The 12,626-nt window shown below is 41.1% G+C and overlaps 1 long non-coding RNA gene across 1 annotated transcript in view; it reads right to left on the bottom strand.

Moving 5' to 3' along the window:
- The window catches only part of LOC140809413 (uncharacterized), an 88,501-nt gene extending 84,643 nt beyond the window's left edge, over positions 1–3,858 (bottom strand). The window contains exons 1-2 of the long non-coding RNA XR_012113110.1: positions 3,758–3,858; positions 1,826–1,892 (exon numbers count right to left, since the gene is read on the bottom strand). This is a non-coding gene — a long non-coding RNA (uncharacterized lncRNA). The remainder of the gene's footprint in view (positions 1–1,825; positions 1,893–3,757) is intronic.
- Between the last annotated feature and the right edge of the window lie 8,768 nt (positions 3,859–12,626).

Below are 12,626 nucleotides of genomic sequence, written 5' to 3'. Positions count from 1 at the left end.
GGGTCATGGCCAAACCCATAAGAACACCAGAAATTACAGTCGGGGAGCCACCTAAGTTTTCTCGTGACAGGATTGCAAACTAAGATGGAATAACCCCTTTCTTGAAAAACCATGCGAACTAGTCCATTCGAAGAACCCAGTATTCGAACTGCACCACTTTCATTCAAGAAACGGAAAAGAATGGGATCTTGATCTCCATCGACCGTTTCAATCCCATTACCAGTTTTGAACATCAGTTAGTGGTCGTGATTTTGAGACCTCCAATTGCGTCTCCATGAAAAATTTATTTGACAGCAACGAGTAGCAAAATTTTGATTTTTTGCTCAATTTTATGAGAGATTGTACTCGCGATCGTGCTAATACTTCAAATTTCACATCGTCCGGCAGACATTTTCACTTGCTCGATTCGTCGGGAACCATTTCTTTCAAGAAAACCCGAAGAAAGAAACTCTGTTTTGATTCAGCTTGAACCCTCTCTCTGTTTTAATTATTTGAATATAACGAGAAAAACTTGGGGAGAAATAGATTTAAATTGAAAAAATTTCATCCTGAATAGCGTGCATAACAAAATCTTAATTTATAAACTATTTATTAATTTGTTATAAATCCAATTTTAACTGTTTTCATTATAAAGTAAAAATATAATATATATATATATATATATATATATATATATATATATATATATATATTTTAGAATATTGATTCTTTTTTTAATAGTAATAATAATTATAAATAATATACAGATAGCTTAAAAAATTTATTTTACAATTTGGAATTACGCACTAGTAGAATTTCTTTGATTTACTTCGCATATTAAATGAAGTCATAGGTAGATAATTGCCGAAGCCGAAGTAGACGCATGTGAAGTAATAAGATACCATTTTACTTCGCATTATCACCGAAGTCATCCAAGAAATTAGCGAAGTCTTTGGCCGATTCAATGAGGGAAAACCGGTCCGGAATTAGACCGATGCCGAAGTAAAACATCTTTTACGTCATCGATTTCTTAAAGTGCACAATTACTAGCTTATATATAACTACATAGTTTACATTGAATGACGAAGTAAATGTGTTAATTAACTTCACAGATTTTATGTTTTGGTGAAGTAATTGATGCGAACGACTTCGATGTTATGAAACCATATATGATGAAGTAAATATATTCTATAACTTCACCATAACTTTTATTTGTTGAAGTATTTGATCTTCTGTTATCACAATTTACATTTAATGACGAAGTAGTAGATTTAAAAGACTTCATTTTTTTGTATTATAATGAAGTAATTAATAGAGAACGACTTCACAATTATTGAGTCGTGGTGAAGTAAATTCTTTCTTTAACTTCGACACAATTTTAATATGACGAGTTATTTTGTATTTTATTACTTCATCATTTAATTTAGTGCGGAAGTAAATAATCATATTTTATGTATAATTATCATATGCTGCCTCACACATATTAGCGGTTTCAAAGTCGTCATGATAATCATCAACTGGCTCTTGGTTGATAATCAAATTTACTCTATCATTTTTAGCATATTCACCATGCCAAATCCAAAAATTCACATAATTTTGACTAAAACCATGGAAATAAAGATGCTCTCGAATGAACTTAACTGGTCCTTTTTTAGATTTATACATTTGCAACAAGGACAATGAATTAAATTGAGGTCGATGTGGGGATATTGTAAACAATCTTTAATGAACTGTTCCACACCCTCCTCATGTTGTTTGGACCTTATATCCAAGTGAACCCAGGATTTATCCATTTCAATATAGGAAAATCCCAAAAAATATAACAATAAATTTATGTATTATTTACCGTTAGATGAAGGTTTTCTTCAAACTTCAAGGACTCTAACTTTCTTCAATGTGGATTTGATCAAAACCTGAAAATATTACAATAAATAAGAAAAAGTTATACAATAAACCTGTGTAAATATCCATTTGCTTTATTTATGGAATTATTATATATTAGTATAAGGCAATAAGAATTTCACATAAAATTTAAATATAAAATGTACCTAATACCTAATACAAACTTCAGTATATATACGTGTTTGCCTAATAATAGTCTAATACAAAATCAACTTGTGTGTATTATTGGCATTACCATTATTATTAATTATAATTATAAGTCTCAAAATATAAAAGTTAGGTGCTTTCAAGGTCGACTTGTAATTACGGATAAATAAATCCTACACCTAAACCTAATATTCTACCCCCCAAAAAAAATAATAATCCTACACCTATCATTACATATTATTGGATAAATTAGGTTTTCTCGTGAAATACGTGAGATTAAAACATTACAAATCCAACAATTTACAAGAAAACGAGCTCTCGTAAAGAAAATATTCACAAGATAATGAGATATCATCTAAGACAAACTTAAACTGAAATCCTCATAATTATACTAGATGAAAACAGAGTAAAAATCCAAAAATGTGAAGCTCGCTGCCAGAATGTCAATTTTTTCGAAATTGAAAAATCAATCCATTGAACAACTGATTCACGATAACCCGCTGTAAAGTAGGGGTGTCAACCATGTCGGGTTTCGGGTCAACACACGAATTTTTTTTATTTTTTTTCAACCCGAGCCCAACCCGAAAACCCACAACCCAAACACGAACCCGTCTAACCCGACTCAACCCGTTTAACCCGCCTAACCCTAATTTTATTTATTTTTTAAAAAAAATTAATCAAAAAATTCGAAAAAATAAAAAAATAATTATAATATTTAAATTTAAACACATAATAACAAAATTTCTGATTTAAATTTGAAAGTTTAACTGTAGAAAATTAAAAGTATATTTACTAAATCAAATAAACAATTATTAAAAAAATAAAAAATATACAAAATAAATATTAAAATAATGAAAATTTATCATATAAATATACAATAAATTTTGTTTAAACATACAATATATAAAAATATAGGTAATATTTTCAACAACAAAAAAAAATCGGGTCAACCCGTGACCCAGCCCGACCCAACCCGAAATCCGTCTAACCTGACACTAACCCGAACACACCCAACCCGAACCCAAAAAACCCCCACCCGAACATGATTTTTTCCGTATTGGATCGTGTCAGGTTGACGGGTCGTGTCGCATTTGACACCCCTAGTGTAAAGCTAGCTGCCAGAATAGTCCTCAGCAATAAACAAATACCACATACATTTTTTTTAACGAGTTGAAATGGCAGATTGAGTAAGACTAACTCTAAGAAATGAGTATGACATTTGATCTCCCACCACAGAATGAAATCCTCATAATGCAATCCTCAGTATGGCAGACTGTGTACCAAATGAAATCCTCAGAATGCCTATATACTATATATATTCAACTTCCCCTAACTTTTGATCTCCCACCACAGATCCTTTTCTCTCCATATGAATGAATTGTACCAAATTTCTGCAAACTCAACACCACAAATATATACCTACGTATATTTGTGTACATGTCTTTAGAAAAGTGTTCAAAATTAAACCAACAACAAAAATTTGAAATTACAAAATTGAAACCTACGTATATTTGTGTACAAGTCTTTAGAAAAATTTTCAAAATTAAACCAACAACAAAAATCTGAAATTACAAAATTAAACCAACAACAAAAATTTGAAATTACAAAATCGAAACCCTTCAATCATAGAGGCAACAATCTTGGACAAACCAGCAACAAAACTAATTGGAAGGAAGTTACAAAAATGAAACCAGCATAAATCCGAGGCAAACACCAAAAAATGACAGACCTGAAGGGAAGCTGCTGAAGCCGCGCGAGGATGAAAGTGAAGGAAGAGTAAACGTACGCGAGGCTGCTGAAGTCAGGTCCAAGGGTTATGAGCCGGGTGGGTTTTGGGCCAATATATGTGTATATATTAGATTTTTATTAGATTAAATTTAAAAAATGTATTTTAATTCAATAAATAAAATTAGAGTTTTAGTCTCCATTTCAAATTAGAGTTTTAATTCAATAAATAAAACTAGCCGGGTGGTCTAGTGGCTATTCCAAATTTTAGGTGCTATAATTTAAAAATCGAGGAAGATTAAAAGTTAACTATTGGTTAATTTTTTACAAAGTAATTAAGGGAAATTAAAAGTTAAGTATGGTTATTTTTTATTTCACTAAATATAAATTTTAATTTTTTTTAACATTTTATTTCATCAAAACTTCTCTGTCGAATTAAAATGTTACAAAAAATTAGAAGTGAAGCCGGTGTTTTTTTAAATTTTGAAGTATAAATTAATGTTTTACTTCGCCGGTATTATTACCGAAGTTTATCAGTATATATTACTTCATCATTAATAATTGCCGAAGTAATCAGTGACGAAGTAAAAACCAAAAGTTCTATTAGTGATGATTCCACCTCAACCCTGTCCGTAAGCCATCAAATTACTTGGAAAAATATGTAATTGTGGTGTAAGAATCCATAGGTGTAAGAATATAACGTCCGAAGTGTATCCAAAACTGAGTGCAAATGCCAACAAAAAATTATATTAAGAGGAGAAAATTTATTTGATGGACTTTCATTTAAGCTTACGCACTTCCCTATAAATACGTGAAAACGTCCAAATTAAAAAAAAAAATGAAATCCAAATGCTAACTATAAATTAAATCCTATGATCATCCCATGTGTATAATTTATTGTCTGAAAATGAGAGAATATCTTATCAAGAGTGATATGATCGCGCTGAAATGGTTGAGCCGGGTAAGGAGCTCCAACGGATCAAATCAGTAATTTATAATGGTTGGGAATTTGAGCTAAGTAGATGGTTTCGATCGCAGCCTGCAAACAATGAAAAGAACTCGTGAATGGGCGCCGGAAGGGTGTCCGACGTGGCCACTCCGATGCTTAAGTCAGCAGGTTGGAAAATGATGAACACAAGCAATATTTGAGGAAAATATGTATAATGCTCCAAGTTCAAAGGTTTTTCACCACCATTAAATGACATTAATACCTGCTATTTATAGGAGAGAAATGGGTAGTTACCTCGGTTTCTGCGTCATCTACTAAGTCGATTTACCACACTAGCTTCTGATGACTTCTCGGACACTCCAAACCCAAGTTGTTCTGACAGATTAGATTGCCTGTATTAATCACACTCGAGTGCGGTTCACTTCTCGAGGTGGTGCCATTCTCGAGGTTGCCCAAGTGGTGGTGTAACCGGGAACTTCCCCCGGAAATGTGAGAAATACCCGGATGACTCTTTAAAGGCCCGGGCTACTGGTACACTACCCGGGAAGAAAAGACTTACCCGGATAGTTAGGAAATTGACCCTGTACACGGGTCGTGACCTTGGGTATCGGGTGATTTTCAACCCGGATCCTAATGGGGGTATCACCACCCATCCCTAAAATAGTCGGGCTAGAGCTCGGCTCGCTGTCCCGATTCAGTCACACACCATAATCCCAAAGCATACCGTAAAGTGGACTAGTGGGTACGGGATCTCCTAAGTGTCCACGCCGGGATTTAATATCTCCCCCATATTGAGTATCTGTTATTAGTATTCTTGGGAATTTCAAAAGATTTCGTCATGATGCACGCACAAGCATTAACTTCGCCGAAAATCGCTCTTTCTCAAGGTAATAATGAGCCTGTTCCCTCGATATCCGTACACGTCTTTTCACTTGTATGCACGATTTCATAGGCTCTTGGTGATCGTCCGATTAGATCCAGATCGAGGGTGGGGATCAGCTCTTTCTCCTATAAATAGTGACCTTACTTATCCTTCTGTAATATCCAATAAAATTTTATCGGCGAAGTGTGATGGCAGGCTCAAGCAATTCGAAGGTTCCCGACATGGCGGAGGAGTTTATGACATCTGCCATAGAGAAACGAAAAGCGGATCTGGAGGACGAGGTCTTCCGCAAAGTACTTCATTTCTGGGAAAAATTATACGAGCTGGAATCTTCTCAGTATGTAGATGGGGTTCCCACTCCTAAGCATGTGGCTCTCATGCGGAAATATCATCGGCGCCTCCTCGTTGCGGATTACGTGGATATCTTTACTCACCATGGTGTCTATGCATTGATGCTACAAAAGGAGCTGAAGATTCTGGAAGATATAGCCGGTTCGGATAGCTTCAGCAAAACCACCACCGGAAATCTAACCGGCTGGTTGTACCAACGGCAAGTTGCTGTTGAAGATGAATATCTTCGTGTACTTTCTGATCACTTCTTTTAATAAATACAACACCCTTTTTGTTTTGTTCTTGCACATACCCGATAAATGATAAAACCAAATTAAATGAAGGTAAATAACGAATATTGAAGTGACTAATGCTCCCCAGACTCAAGATAAGATGCTTGGGCTTTTGATATTTCGGCATGTCAACTGATATGCCAAGGTCACGAATTTCCCCATCCACAAAAAAATAAGCCGGGGCCTGGAATCTCCTGGTCTATAAAAGAATAAGTCGGGGCCTGGAATCTCTCGGTCTACCAACGTGGTGTTGCAATGGTACGCGAATCGTCATTAAACTCTCGTTGAAACAAGACGTTCCATATCCCGAGATGCATCGTATTGACGCTTGGATAACCGTTCATGCCCTTTCATCTGCTCAGCACAATTCTCGAGGGCCATCCTTGTCGTCCACGTGTCTAGATTTGATGGTTTCGATTAACTTTCGCTTTTGAGTAACGAGGAAACGTTTCAACTGGCTTGAGACCCTTCGATTCCCTCTATACTACAGGACGCTTGCCTATAAATAAATCATATGGTAGAGATGCAAGGTGATCCTCAATCCAAAATGTCGAGTTCAAGTGGTTCCAGCGCTTGCAGCAATACTCATGTCCGAGTGACTAATGCCATGCGTCCTCACCTGGAGGAATTAAAGAAGACCATTGAAGAGCTTATCTGGGTAAAGGTCATGAACGTGTGGTTCAAGGTTCAAGACTTGGAGAACACCTACCGCAACCATCTCGCCCCTACCCGAGCACAAAGAGCGAGGGCGAGGAAGTACACCCGAGAATTTGTAGTAGATCGAGTTACAGATCTGGCTGATGATGAAGTTTTGCGACACATGATGCTGTGGAAATAATGGCATGCGTTGAATAAGATAATGACTGATGAATCCTTCGTCAACCTCCGAATTCACGAGTTGACCAACTGGATAACAGAGTGGCAGGATTCTGTATCTCACGTAATGGATGTTCTAACAGTTCGCCGCTATTTTCTGTAATAAAACTTTTTACTTGATGCATATTGCCTTATTATTCTTCTGTAAGTAAATCTGAGTGAATTTACGCGCGCTCAAACACCAACTATATAATAAATCGTAATAACACGGTGCTTAAAATTGAGCGTCCTTGTAATGTACCTGGTTAAGATATGATTCCAGGGTCTGGTACCTCCCGGACTCAGAACATAATCCCGGGTTATTCAATATAAATAAGATGTCGGCGCCTCGCATTACCCGGACTTAGAGATCACAAACCCGGGACAATAAGCTTTTCGGGCTAAAAGACAACCTTACCGGGGCCTCAAAAACCTCCTGGCCTATTAATACGGTGCCATAATGACACGTGTTCCTTTACTCTAACGGTCATTAACGTTTCGAATCCCGAGGAGTCGATAAGCCTGACACTATAATGATTGCGTGTGTCCCTTCACATACTTACCGATTCCCGAGGATCATCTCGTCCATCCGATCGGATGCAAATCGACGGCAGAGATCGAGTCCATCCCTTTATAAATAATGGTTTACCTTTCTTGCCGAAACTATTTCGGATTCGAGTTTTTCCAGCGGAGATCTTGCGATATTTCTCTCGTTCTTCATCGTGCAAAGTCGTTTTCCTCCGGGGATCTCCCCACCGTCTTCCCTACCTACTCGTAAGTTTTCCTTCTCCAAAATGTCTGATTCCACTTCTTCTACGTTGGGAGCCAACGCGCGTGGCTCGCCTAGCGATGAATCCGCCGCATTGCGCTCCGATGCCTCTCAGTCCCCCTCCCCCCCGTCGCTGTATTACCCAATCGGTTAAAAAACCAGTAGCCCACCAAATTAAACTTCTTTCTTCTTCTAAACCCTCTAGTTCTAATCACTCCAGAGCTTTTGCCCAAAAGAAAGGTAAGGGTAAAGCCCGGGCTATGGGCCCTCCTCCTACCGAGGCCCCGGGAGTTCCTTGGTTCTCCTCTCTGAGCAGCACCCTGCGCTCGGAGGCTGGTGAGGAACTTCGTGCCTTAGCCCATATTCCTCCTACTCTTTCTATTCTGATACCCGGGCCTTCTGATAGAGCCAAAAACCCCCCTCCCGGGTACACCACTTTCTTTCGGGACCAAATTAAGAATGGTCTCCGATTTCCTGTTCACCCCTTTTTCATTGCGGTTGCCAAGTTTTTTGGTGTACCAGTTAATCAATTTCACCCTAACTCCTTTAGAATAATGGCTGCCACCTATGTTCTTTTCCGAATGAACGATTTTCTCATCAAACCTCTCATCCTTCACTACTATTTTTCTTGTTGGTTTGGGGATAATGCCTTTTCCTTGACCGCCCGGCTAAATACCCGCTTCCTTGATGACATACCCTCTTCGCAGAAAGGGTGGAAAGGAAGATACTTCTTTATTCGACTCTTCCCTGTCTGACGGGTTTTCTCTCTTCTCTTCCCACTCAACCTTCCATTCCCGGCACCTATAAATTTGAAGAGCCCTTCCTTGTCAGCCAAGATCTGGTAGAGGGGCGCAAATATTCGTCCTCCACCCTCATCTCTGATGAGAATCTGACTACTTACGGGTTGAGTCCCCGAGCTGAGGATCCCGAAGACCGTATAATTGATGAGGTGGCGGGCTCGGGCTCTCAACCCGGTAATTCGCTTTTCTGCCCTACCGCTTTTTTCTTCTTTGTTTCCCTCTCCATTTGCTTAGCCTTATTTCTTCTCTGTGCAGATAATTCCGAGATGCAGGCAGCTTTTGCCAAGAGAAGGGCAGCTGAGAAAACCGCCCGGGAGAAAGACCTTGCAGCTCGCCGTGCAACTGTTGAAGCAGAAAAGAAACGGGCTGCCGAGGAGGCGTCCCAGAGATTCGAAGTTACCAAGGAGGATCCTCCCCGGGATGACACCTTCCGGGTGATGGCTGAGACTTCAGAAGAAACTGAGGACCTTGTCCCTCTAAGTCAGAGGAAAAGAAAAGCTGTGGCAGAGCCCGAGCTGGTCATTCTTGAAAGCCCATCTGAGGGTGATCCAGGTGCTTCCCAATCTGCCCGACCCCTGCCTCCCCAACAGACTACTGAGGTCCCAACCCCTGAGCTCCCTTTGAATAACATTTTTTCGAGGGAGCCACTGCTAGTGGTGCGAAGCGCTTCAAGCAGATGCTCCGTCCCGCTGAAGCGATATTTTTGAAGAGTGTCCCTGCTAGCAACAGGTTTCTTGAGGGATCAAATCAGCTTTTCTCTGTAAGTTCTCCTTCCTTTTGTCTAGCATTTTTACCGGCCTATTATTCTTGAACTTTTTTTCGTTCAGTCTGCTCAAATGATAGTCTCGGCCTTCGAGGAGGTGGCTGCAGCGGCTACTAGGACGAACAGGCAGGCTCGGGCGACTCAAGAGATCCACGACCAACTTCGGGGGGAGATCGCCCGGGCTGAAAAGCTGCACTAGGAGAAGGTCACCGGTCTCCTTGCTTCCTTGGAAATGACCAATCAACAATTGGTCTCGACTCAGCGTGCTCGGGACGAAAGTTTGGCTTGAGAAGAAGCTTCTCAAAAGCAAATTGCTTTTCTAGAGTCCCGGGCTCGTTATCTCGAGGAAGAAGCCACTCTTCAGCAACACCGGGTTGTGGCTGCCGAATACAAGCTCAAGCTCTTTCAACTTACCCAAGGGGAGTGGAAGACGGTTTTCCTCCAATCTTCGGATTTTCAAGCGGCGGTTGAGGATAGATCGTACAACTACTTCAAAGTCGGCTTCGAGAAGTGCCGAGAACAATTTGAAGAGGAGGGCTTGATCCCCATAGACAAAGAGGGCTTTCCGGACATAGATAGAGCCATCGATTCCCTTCCCAAGGACGATGCTGTTGATAAGGAGACCGAGATCGCTCCCGAAGATGCCGGGGAAAAATCTACTGCAGAAGATCTAGCCTAAGATTTGTTTCTTTGTATTTCCATATTTTCTTTTGTAATTTTTGCCTCCGGGCTTCTGTTATAAAAATCATTTTCCTTTTCTCCATATCTCGATCTATTCTTTTCTTCAACGACCGAATGATACATTTGCTCTCAGATAAACGCATAACACTCTTTTAAGTGCTAGGAACCGCTCGGGCGTGCTAAATTCTTGCCCGGGATCTCGACCCTTATGGCGAATCAGGTACTTTATATTCGATAAGAAGTTAAGATGCAAACCTTGCTAGACCCGGATTCTAAGCACGGGTTCATATTCTAGGAGTGAGAAGCTTGGTTTACAAAGGAAATCTCCAGACTTTCCTAATCGAGGAACGGCCCCCCGAGCCAGGGTGTAGTGCCCTGGGCTTTTAAGAACCAAGGTGCGGAGCCTTGGGCCGGGGAGCATGTCTCGGGACTTGGGAATGGTCGAGGTACGGAGCCCCGAGCCAGGGTGTAGTGCCCTGGGCTTTTAAGAACCAAGGTGCGGAGCCTTGGGCCGGGGAGCATGTCCCGGGACTTGGGAATGGTCGAGGTACGGAGCCCCGAGCCAGGGTGTAGTGCCCTGGGCTTTTAAGAACCAAGGCGCGGAGCCTTGGGCCGGGGAGCATGTCCCGGGACTTGGGAATGGTCGAGGTACGGAGCCCCGAGCCAGGGTGTAGTGCCCTGGGCTTTTAAGAACCAAGGCTCGGAGCCTTGGGCCGGGGAGCATGTCCCGGGACTTGGGAATGGTCGAGGTACGGAGCCCCGAGCCAGGGTGTAGTGACCTGGGCTTTTAAGAACTAAGGTGCGGAGCCTTGGGCCGGAGAGCATGTCCCGGGACTTGGGAACGGTCGAGGTACGGAGCCCCGAGCCAGGGTATAGTGCCCTGGGCTTTTAAGAACCAAGGTGCGGAGCCTTGGGCCGGGGAGCATGTATCGGGACTTGGGAATGGTCGAGGTACGGAGCCCCGAGCCAGGGTGTAGTGCCCTGGTCTTTTAACTGTTTCTTCCAGAACGTAGGATACTATAATACAACAATTTCGAGAAAAGCAAATCTTTCATTTATATCCTCAGGGAATTGATTACATGCGTCATGTATAATACTGCTTTAAGTTAAATACATTCCAAGGTCTCTTGAGATAACGTCCTTGCGCATCTTCGAGATAAAAAGATCCCGAGCTGACCCTCCAGATGATTTTGTAGGGCCCTTCCCATTTTGCTTCTAATTTCCCAACCTCTCCAGCACGGTTAGCTTTTTTCATGACTAAATCCCGATTTGGAAATCTCGGACTCGGACCTTCTTATTGTAAGATTTCATAACTCGACCTCTGTATGCTTCCATTCGGACGAGCGCTCGGTCTCTCTTTTCCTCAACTAAGTCCAATTCTACGGCCCGGCTTTGATCATTATCGTCCGGATAAGATTCTATCCGGGAAGAAATCTTTCCGATCTCAACTGGAAGGACTGCTTCAGCACCATATACTAAGCTGAAAGGTGTTTCTTGAGTAGGTGCCCGGGGAGTAGTTCTGTAAGCCCAAAGAACACTAGGTAATTCTTCAACTCAATCCCTTCCTTTGCCTTGAAGTCTCGTCTTTAATGCATGTACAATAATTCTATTGACAACTTCTGTTTGGCCGTTTGCTTGAGGATAAGCAACAAAAGTGAAAGATTGATAAATCTTCATTTCCTGGCACCATGAAACAATTCCTTTGCCCTGAAATTGTCTGCCATTATCTGAGATTAGTCTTCGAGGTACTCCAAACCGGCACACAATATTTTTCCATAGGAATTTTAGTACTTCCAGCTCGGTAATTTTAGCTAAGGGCTCAGCTTCTACCCATTTGGAAAAGTAATCGACTGCTATTAATAAGAATTTCTTCTGAGCTCGGGCAATTGGGAAAGGTCCCACGATATCCATGCCCCATTGATCAAAGAGACAAGATGCCCAGATAGGCTTCATGAGAGTAGCTGGGCTATGTCTGAAGTTTGCATGGTGTTTACAGCCCTCACAGGTTTGAACCACCCGAGCTGCATCTCGACCAAGGGTTGGCCACCAAAATCCGGCAAGCATTGTTTTGCGGGCCAAAGACATTCCTCCGAGGTGCTCCGCACAACATCCTTCATGAATCTCTCGGAGTACATAATCTACTTCTCTTTCGGGTAAGCATTTTAAAAGAGGTCCCTGGAACGATTTTCTATATAAAATAATATTCAAGAGAACAAACCTGTGAGCTTGCCTCTTAATTTTTTGAGCTTGAATTCTGTCTCCGGGTAGTTCACCTTTATTAATGAATCTCATCAATGGTGTCATCCAGGAGCTTTCTGGATCTGGTGTCGTTTCTTCCTCCGTTGAGAGGATTAGACGGGAGACATGTAATACTTCCCGGGTGCTTACTTCGGCTAACGAGGCGGCCATTTTTGCCAGAGTGTCTGCCTCACTGTTTTCTTCTCGAGGTATTTGTTCAATACTCCAATCCGCAAAGACCTCTTCTCGGGCTTTGATAAGCTGTAGATATTTTAGCATCCTATCATCCTTAGCTTCATATACACCCTTTAT

Source organism: Primulina eburnea, chromosome 13, assembly GCF_022965805.1.
Source record: "Primulina eburnea isolate SZY01 chromosome 13, ASM2296580v1, whole genome shotgun sequence".
Classification (NCBI taxonomy): Eukaryota; Viridiplantae; Streptophyta; class Magnoliopsida; order Lamiales; family Gesneriaceae; genus Primulina; species Primulina eburnea.
The sequence above is the reverse complement of the archived record's forward strand: the minus strand, read 5'-3'. Positions and strand labels throughout refer to the sequence as shown.